At 37.0% G+C, this 10000-nt stretch overlaps 1 protein-coding gene across 1 annotated transcript in view; it reads left to right on the top strand.

Annotated features, from left to right (window-relative positions):
• Positions 1 to 1659: 1659 nt before the first annotated feature.
• Positions 1660 to 10000, top strand: part of LOC136852017 (uncharacterized) — a 354152-nt gene continuing 345811 nt past the window's right edge. The window contains exon 1 of the mRNA XM_067126483.1: positions 1660 to 2053. The gene's annotated coding sequence lies outside the window, so the exon portion shown is untranslated. The remainder of the gene's footprint in view (positions 2054 to 10000) is intronic.

Here is a 10000-nt window from a genome sequence, read left to right as displayed (position 1 = left end):
TCTCTTCTCTCATCCTGTACCGTCACATCCTAATATTTTATATTTTCAGTATTTCGGAGTACACTGAAGGACACATAATTAGCCATACTGATATCAGAGGCATTCTCGGTCCACCTGTTACGGCACACAATCCTGGCCTTTTATTGGCCCACCAGGATCTACAGGGCTTAATGGCGCATGAGATCTGCAGTTATAACTGGGCCTTGACACAATCATAGCTTTTTATTGGCAGATGAGGAGCACGCTTGGGATTAAGATCTCTTGTGGTCTCTAGGAATACCAGGCTCAGCTCAGCGTCTTCAGTTATTATTGGCAACTTTTTCGACCAATTTTTCCCCCAAAGATTAGTTCCTTTAACATTTTTTTTTTTATGTTTTTACATCAGCTTTCAGCAGTGACATCGCGTGCCGTTTCCACAGCCGCATCCGCAACAGCTCTCTTAACTCCTTGCCATTATAATAATGGTGTATATTATTTGCAACTGCGCTCTGCCGGCGGTGTACGTAATGGCAGCTCTTGTTTTTCGTGGTTCATTTTAGCAAAATGTTCGAATATCTCCCATTGTGCTTTCTTTGTACCCTGACCTTTATCCGTTACAGCATACCATAACAAAATCCTTAACCTAAAAACAGTTTAGTGTGATAGTAAGAACAGTAGGATCTTTGTTCTTTAATTGCTTGAAATTATAATCAATTGTAATTACATCCTGTTTCCCATCTGTAGTCTCTCACAATTTGGCTTAGTGAAAGTCATTAAAAAATCATGATGTATGATCACATTAGCTTACCTCTGTTGTCAGACGCCACCATAAAGAATAATATATATATATTTTTTTTTTATGTAATTTACAGAACGGATTCTTTTGACTTAGTGCTGCATCTCTGCCCATTATTTCAAGTGAATTACTGGAACCATCTTTTATAGAAAAATATTTCTTGCTACGTCTGCTCTTCGCCCATTATTTCGTGATTTATAATACGCCCAGCTGCGTACATTAAGCTATTGACCCCAATCTGTCGAATGTAATTAGGTTGATTGCTTCGGTGTCTGTTCGGCTTATGTGAAAATAGTTGGTATCTAGGTGGCGGTTACCTTTGACTGCTCAATGCCGACTTTCTTTGGCTCAGCAACAGAGGCTCTCATTCTTTCTCCTTCATTATTCCCCCCCCCTTTTCTCCTTCTCTCTCTCTCTCTCTCTCTCTCTCTCTCTCTCTCTCTCTCTCTCTCTCTCTCTCTGTCATCAAGTGGTTGACACACCCACCCAGCTTGTTGGTTATCCACCGATTTATTATGATTATTATTTTTATTGTTATTTTGGTGTCGTTGTTTGATGCTATCCATTTCCCCATTCTCATGTTGTCTCAGGTAATGATTTTCTTCCTCTTCGCCATCACCTTTCCCCGCTGCTGCTTCTTCTTCTTCTTCTTCTTCTTCTTCTTCTTCTTCTTCTTCTTCTTCTTCTTCTTCCTGTCATATCCGTTACATAAAGCGTCATAAACCTGTGCCTGTTTTTCTTCTCCTCTCCCGGGCTTCTGTTTTGGCTGATAGAAGATCTCGTCTTTGCCAAGTTATTAATATTTCATACCGTAATCTCTCTCTCTCTCTCTCTCTCTCTCTCTCTCTCTCTCTCCTCTCTCTCTTACACAGTACTCGAGCATAAGCACACCTGAAAGCTTCGCCGTCGGGAACGGTAAGAGACACTTTAGGAATTTGCTGGACGGTCAAGAAGACCCGAGAAGCGTAGCGTGTCGGTGATGTAGTTCCCCCTTTGACAAAGTACACGCTTCGTGCAGTTCGCAGTGTTTGTTTGCTGACTTTAAACCCGTTGTTGCTACTTTGCTAGTTGAAAAGTCAGCCTCTTGGGCCTCACAGGATTTCGATATAGGCAAGAACGTCATGTCAGTCTGAAATTAGGCCTGAAAATATTTGACAACGAGCCATGGATGAAGTCTTGCATCTATAACCGTCCGCGTGTGGTACGAAATTGCCGTCTTTTGTGAAGTTCCCGATCCACAGCATAACGCCAAAGCCCCGAAACCCGACTGTCACGGAGGTACGTCACACGAGAATTTATTCTGTTTTATTAGATATATGTAAATCTCACAGGATGCCGCTCTTTGGGGCGGGAGGACGGTCGGTATTCATGTATTCAGGTTTCGTCTGTTTGTGTACTGACTCGCTTTTTGTGTGTTGACCTTATAATCGATGAGGATTTCAAAGCTCATGGTTTTTTTTCACAAGTTAAATCCTTCAAGATATTATGTTTAAGACTAGTCATATATATATATATATATATATATATATATATATATATATATATATATATATATATATATATATATATATATATATATATATATATATATATATATATATATATATATACACACACACACACACATACTAGCTGACCAACCCGGCGCTGCCGAGAAACCTTTGAATGGCAGTCTACGGGTAAGGGGTTTGGAAGAGGTAAGGGGGAAGGGGAGGAAGAAGAAGAAGAAGAAGAAGAAGAAGAAGAAGAAGAAGAAGAAGAAGAAGAGAGAAGAGAGAGAGAGAGAGAGAGAGAGAGAGAGAGAGAGAGAGAGGAGAACAGCAAGCTCTGAACGACCACAGACTATATTCGCATACATGTTTGTAATTTCTCCATCACATTCATTGCTAAATTCCTCTACGAATCCAACGGTTACGGTCGAATACATAAACTGTACTCAGGCCACCAATGTTAAGTGTTTGACGTCGTTTAGGTGATATTATTAAAATTTTTACTAAAAGGCATAGAATCTAGAAAAGTTTCATTACGTTTAATAAAAAATATCTTAAAATGCTAATTCGTCGCTGAAATTCATCCTAAATTCAGGGGCAGATCGCAAAATAGAAAATTAATTTGTTTAGACTAACTGTTAAGCACCAAGTGTTTTGTGGTGGCCTGGCAGGGCAGTGGATGTCAAAGTTACGGCATGAATTGGAAATGTTCCAGTAATACTTTATCTAGCACAACCAAATCCTCATTTTTCATTTCCTGACGTTCCTGCCATTAATAAGTAATTGCTTATTAAATAATCAGTTAAAGTCATTTACAGACAATAACTAATGATTACCCCAGTAGCGTCAGATGAATAGCATTTCAAAATGTTAGAAATTTTTTCAGATGTTCTAAACTGATTACAGGGTTTGCTGAAGGACATATCTTCCATAGGTTGGAGGTTTTCCAGTGAAGATTTATTTAGCAAAAGCGAATCCTTATATCCCCTTTATAATATTCCATGACATTATTAATCAGCTAATAATAATTATTTGTAACTAATAATAATTATTTACATTATGATTGACGCCCAATATCGTTAAATAAGGAAGGCAGTTTAGTTTCTCAGTTTATTTTCTCGAGGCTTTCATGTTCCATGGTGAGGGAAGGAGTTCGAGTCGCATCCTTAAGAGCGGTATTCGTATGTAGGTCTAGCGGATCGTCGACCATATAGGAAAGGTTCTCTGGCCAAGAAGAAACTTGGCAACTTTTCTCGGGCCAAGAAGGAGCTTAGCGACTTGTTGTTCTAACGTGTAGGGAAGAAAATCCAATTGTGTTTATTGTACTTTCCAACTTTATTGATTTCGAACAAATAAGCCCCTACCAGCTGATATCCACATAAAAGGATAAATGTGGACAAATGTCAGTGTTTGTCTGCCTGTCACGGGGTACAGTTTTGAATTTGAGTTATAACCTTTCTGGGGTCATAGGGGCCATGTACCAAGTTTTGTCTGGGTCAGTCAAGCGGTTCAGATTTCTATAGCGGGCAAACATACAAACATCCACTTTTATAATATAGAATAATATATATATATATATATATATATATATATATATATATATATATATATATATATATGTATATATATATATATATATATATATATATATATATATATATAATATATATATATATATATATATATATATATATATATATATATATATATATATAATATATATATATATATATATATATATATATATATATATATATATATATATATATATTTAAGATTGTTTTGTTTGAAATGGAACAGCCTTGTTTAGTCTTTCATTGTTTACCTGCCCTCCTGTTTGTATGTGGTGAATCGAGGCAACGTCTGTTGTTTGACCTTTATCAATGTCAGTTGGGTTTAGCACAGCAGTAAGTCAAGGTCTCTATAGCAGCAGGTGTTGGTTACCTGGTGGCCTCTGCAGGTCGAGGATGACATCAGTTGGGCCTTTAGCAACATGGAGGTTCTACTTGGAGTAGCAGGGCTTCGCTACCCGTTAGAATCTACTGTTTAAGGATGGATGATGGCTAAAACCTTAGTCATTGGTGGAGATTTCCCCACGACAGCAGTATGGCTGTGTCGACGTTCTTCTTGTTGATTCATCTGTGGTTTGCTGTGTCTTCATGGAGTCCGTCGGATAATTCATCCTTTTGACAGCTGAGATTGGTGTTATAACTATGGGTGTGAATGCTACGGCATTGTTTATTTATGATTATGTAATTATTGTTTATGCTGCCTGTGTGGTTATAATGGTTTATGTTGTTATTTTTATTGGACTGTGCAAAGCAGTTTATGGCTCAGGTTATTTTGATGTCATTATTTGTAGTGTGTTGAGCAAGTGTTTGGCTTAGGTTATTTTGATGGCATTATTTGTAGTGTGTTGAGCAGGTGTATGGCTCAGGTTATTTTGATGACATTATTTGTAGTGTGTTGAGCAAGTATATGGCTCAAGTTATTTTGATGACATTATTTGCAGTGTGTTGAGCAAGTATATGGCTCAGGTTATTTTGATGATGTTATTTGTAGTGTGTTGAGCAAGTGTGGCGCCAAGGTTATTTTTATTATACGGCATTTGACATTAATATTTTAATTATTGACTTGTTTAATTATTTGGGCTGCTGCTGTATTGTTAATTTCCATTATGATTTATGCTAAACCTTGAACTCACCTGTAAATATGTACAGAACATAGCATTAATAAACTAGTTTTAAGGTATTCTGGTGGTTTGTTCTGCTCCCTCCTCCTTGATTTCTCATTGGACTTCCTGGTCACCTCAGTCCCAGTCAAATTTTGTATAGAACCTGAGAGGACTGTAATGGTCAGTTTGTTACAATATTATATATATATGTGTGTGTGTGTGTGTGTGTTTATTGAAAGGCCTAAGAGTTTACTTTACATATAATCAGCAATTAAAGGTCCTTGTGGCACTGTGTCAATAATCATAAGGAAAATGAAGTTAGAGAGTGGGACTGAGCACACTACTGAGGCCTCAAATTGACTCATGGAACAATTAACTTAATTTATTAACACTACACCAATCAAACCAGCCAAGGGGACAAAATTTACAGCTGTAGGGTTATCAACGGTTTGTATGCCCTTCTCTTGGGGGCTTGATTCACTTGCACAGTGTGGAACAGCATGACGGAGAATAGCTACTAGAAACGCGCCCCAGCAAATAGAGAACTGCAGGGATTAGGCACAATAGAGTCATGCACAAGTGGATAAAGGCTTTAAGCTTCCCTAGGTAACTGATAGACTAGGAATGAGATGGATATTCTTGGATAAAGTTAGAGAGGCCCAACGCCTTGCAAGATGGCAGTTTGAGTTGTAACACAATAATGAATCACAATTTTTTCTCAAAGCATTACTTATGTTACTCTAGAGATTAGCCAGTCAAAGTGAAATTACTAGCTCAAGGGAGTGTTGGAGGGTAAGGCACTTGTAAGATTGTGTGGGTCGTGCAAGTAAGATTGTGTGGGTTGTGCAAGCAATTACACGGAATAGAAAATATTCCTCTGTCCAGTGCAACGTAGGCACAAAAAGTTGAAGGATCGTTAGGCAATGTACTTAAGGCGGTAATTCAGGCAAGCGCCAACAAATACTGTGAAAGGTGTCCCTATAAAAGATGACACAGGTAGATATTTCTTACAAGTGATAGTTTGTTCCGAAGAATGGTAGGTTTGTTCTGAAGAACGGTAGGTTACTTGCACATGGATGGGATCGGCTATAGTGCAGGTGTTAAAGATTATTCCTAAAGAACAATTAGGCACAACATGCCCACGGACACAGTGGTAACACATGGGTCAAAGATTATTCCTAAAGAACAGTTAGGCACAACATGCCCACGGACACAGTGGTAACACATGGGTCAAAGATTGGGCTCTTAAAGAACAGAGTAAATAATTAAGTGCACCTATGTACAGCTTTGTGAAGAAGTACCAGTCTGTTAAGAGGTTTGCAGTAATGAAAAGGTTCATATATGGGATCTGGTATTAATGGGTTTGCTTAATTGAAGCAGTAATCAGATTCCCTTGCCCAAGGCGTAGCAGAAAATTATTACTCGTAGGACAGTGGTTTGCAATGAAGCAAATAGTATGAACAGTTTTTGGTTCAAAGAACGATTGGTTAAGATGCATAATTTGCAACTGGTATGTGGCTCACTTTTTTTAGGCTAAGCAATTTGTGGTAGTTAAATGAAAATGCTTCTCCTAGGTTGTAAGGTAAGACTCTATGTCTTTAATAACAATGCCTACTTAATATTAATCCCCTCAAAGCTAAATGTTGGGTCACGTACTGTACAGGAAAGACTCCCCTAGCTTGCCCAGGTAATTCCTTGAGTGCAGTTACCCTCAGGTTCCAACTTCTTTTATGACTTGTGTGGCTTGGTTGGCAGTGGTCTCATCTTTCAATTGTGTGTTGATTATTTTTATCATATTAACTCAGAAAGGATCATTCGAATGAAATGCTGTCGTCGGGGAGTTGGGGAAAGCATGTTGGTATACAAGCAGTTAGCCTGCCTAGGTAAAGCCTTAGTTACAGTGATAGTCAGGTTCCAACTTCTTTTATGACTTGTGTGGCTTGGTTGGCAGCGGTCTCATCTTTCAGTTAAAAGACCTTGGTTCAATCCTGATGTGAGTCAGAAATATATATATATATATATATATATATATATATATATATATATATATATATATATACACGATATATATATATATAATTATAATATATACAATGCCCTATTAATATATATATATATATATATATATATATATATATACACAGAATTATTATATATATTTTTGGATATATATATATATATATATATATATATATATATATATATAAATATATATATATATATACTCAATGTGTATATATACGTATATATATATATATATATATATATATATATATATATATATATATATATATATATATATATATATATATATATATATATATATATATATATATATATATATATATATATATATATATATATATATATATATATATATATATATATATATATATATATATGTAATTCTAATAGCCACAATGCCGCTATTCACAGGCTCTTCAATTTCTTCCGTCTGGATATTTTCGGCTTCGTAGTTACAAGCATATCCAAAAAGCGAAGAATTCGAGAAGTTAAGAGGGCATTGTGGCTATTAGAATTACATATGTGTCTGGTAAAAGTGACCAGTAGATTCTACATACATATATATATATATATATATATATATATATATATATATATATATATATATATATATATATACATATATATATATATATATATATATATATATACTGGCCAACCCAGCACTCCCTGGGAAAACTCTGAATGACAACTGATAAACTCTCTCTCTCTCTCTCTCTCTCTCTCTCTCTCTCTCTCTCTCTCTCTCTCTCTCTCTCTTCCCCTAACATCCCTTTACTCTCTCTCTCTCTCTCTCTCTCTCTCTCTCTCTCTCTCTCTCCTGTTAAGATAGTTGCTTCAGTTACAGTGCCCAACATTTTTGACATTTTATATTTCACCCCTTCTCACCCCCCACTCCTATCGGGGCTGAACTTGGACTTAAAAGGCATCGGGAGTGTCTTTATTCATCTTAGCGATTTCGAAAACTATGGATTAGTCACTAATATCTCTTTTTCGGTTATTTTTACATGTCACCCCCTTCCCACCCCAACCTCTTTGGTGCTAGTGACGTCTTACCGCCCACAGTATTCTTTTCCAGATAGTAAGTCATATGTATACCGAAATGAGGTATGATAAACATGCAGAGTTTATTTAGTTACTAAGTCTATGGGCAAATCTAGCCCTGTTTCAGGGAAGCCCTTCCCATCCCCACCCTCTTTGTATTCTTTTCCAGATATTAAGTTATATGTATACCAAGTTTGGTTGAAACTGCTCAGTGTGTTTCAGTGTTATGCTGAGAGCCTCGGTGGCTGAGTCGGTAGAGCAGCGGCCTAGGACTTCGTAGAGGTCCGTGGCGCGGGGTCAAATCCGCAGCCGACTGGTCAGTGAAGGCGGACACTTTGCTATCTGTGTGGACACCCCGGGATTTTACAAACGTAATCAACGGATAGGTTTGCTGAAAAGCAAATGGGTGTTACAGACTAATACACACATAAACAAAGCCACTCCAACATCTTCTAAAAACATAACAGACACCTCACACGTCTCGAACTGTCGACCTACCTGCCCAGTTCTCCTCGCTGCTTGAGAGAAAGGGAGCTGGGGATCGGCACGATACACGTACACATCATTACCGGGGTCTAAGCGATGTCAGGCAGGGCAGCCGATCAAGGCTACGGCTTACCCCAACGCCAAATCAAAGTCCTTCGTAAAGAAGGCATCGTGCTTACCCCATATAGAAAATGGGAATAAAGCACGTTAAAACGAAGAAGAAGAAGTTTTAGTGTTATGCTGGAACATACATACACACACACACATACACATACATACATACATACATATACATACATCCATTTATATATGTGTGTGTGTGTGTTAGAATACAAGACCACCTCCCTGGTAAACATGGAGTAACGAAACGATAGCTGTGGTATTTCACCTTATAGTTTTGGCCACATTGCTTTGACGTTTGCCAATACCAGACAATAAGGGCAGATAATACATCCTGGGCATAATATTGGAAACATTTCCAACGTAGGCGTGTAAATAGTCAAGCGATTGGAAATTTCCTTCGGTCTTTATGTTCACCTCTGACCTTTGACCTTTTTTCGTCTGCATTCTTCTGTATTGCTCTTATGTCTTTTTCTTCTACGAAGTAGTGATCTTTTTGGCTAGGTGTTTAGAGTCGTTGGTCATTGCGTGTAATGATAAATGGTAATGGACGTTTAAGGGGTAATTTTAAGGTCTGAGACTACCGAAAATGTAGTGGAAACACAAATGATACTGTATGTAGCCTGTTTCATGGCCATAGAAATATGAACTAGATTTTATAGCGTTTAATTGTTGACATAAAAAATAGAATTTCTAATTAAAATGGTCATAAGGTTCCTCCTTCTTCTTCTTCTTCTTCTTCTTCTTCTTCTTCTTCTTCTTCTTCTTCTTCTTCTTCTTCTTATTATTATTATTATTATTATTATTATTATTATTATTATTATTATTGCTGGTGTTGTTGTTACCGTGGTTTTCGGAGGGAAATGGTCCGAATCAATACCGTCGCCGTCGGGAGGATAATTGATTGTGTAGGAGTCTCTCTAATGCTCGTTGGCTGTAGAAACGCCTCCCGTGTGACATTCACGGAAGCTCTATTTTTTCTGAATATTCCTTGCTTCATGCATGTTCAATCTGTGGGCTGTCCTGGGCTCTGTCAGTTACGTCTATGACAGTCAATAGGTAGGTGACGGTTGATTATTATTATTATTATTATTATTATTATTATTATTATTATTATTATTATTATTATTATTCAAATCTTCTTCACAATCCCGTGAATATGTTTATAAAATACAAAATCACATTTATGTAAAGTACTGTATTTACAAATAGTAAAATGAATTCCAGGAGCTTTCGAGCCTGCTCAGCTCCCTTCTTCAGCTAAATGCTGAAGAAGGGAGCTGAGCAGGCTCTCAAAGCTCCTGAATTCATTTTTTATTTGTAAATACAGTACTTTACATAAATGTGGATTTTGTATATTATTATTATTATTATTATTATTATTAT

This window comes from Macrobrachium rosenbergii, chromosome 24 (assembly GCF_040412425.1).
Source record: "Macrobrachium rosenbergii isolate ZJJX-2024 chromosome 24, ASM4041242v1, whole genome shotgun sequence".
In the NCBI taxonomy this organism is placed as follows: Eukaryota; Metazoa; Arthropoda; class Malacostraca; order Decapoda; family Palaemonidae; genus Macrobrachium; species Macrobrachium rosenbergii.
This window is presented reverse-complemented; position numbering and strand designations above follow the sequence as displayed.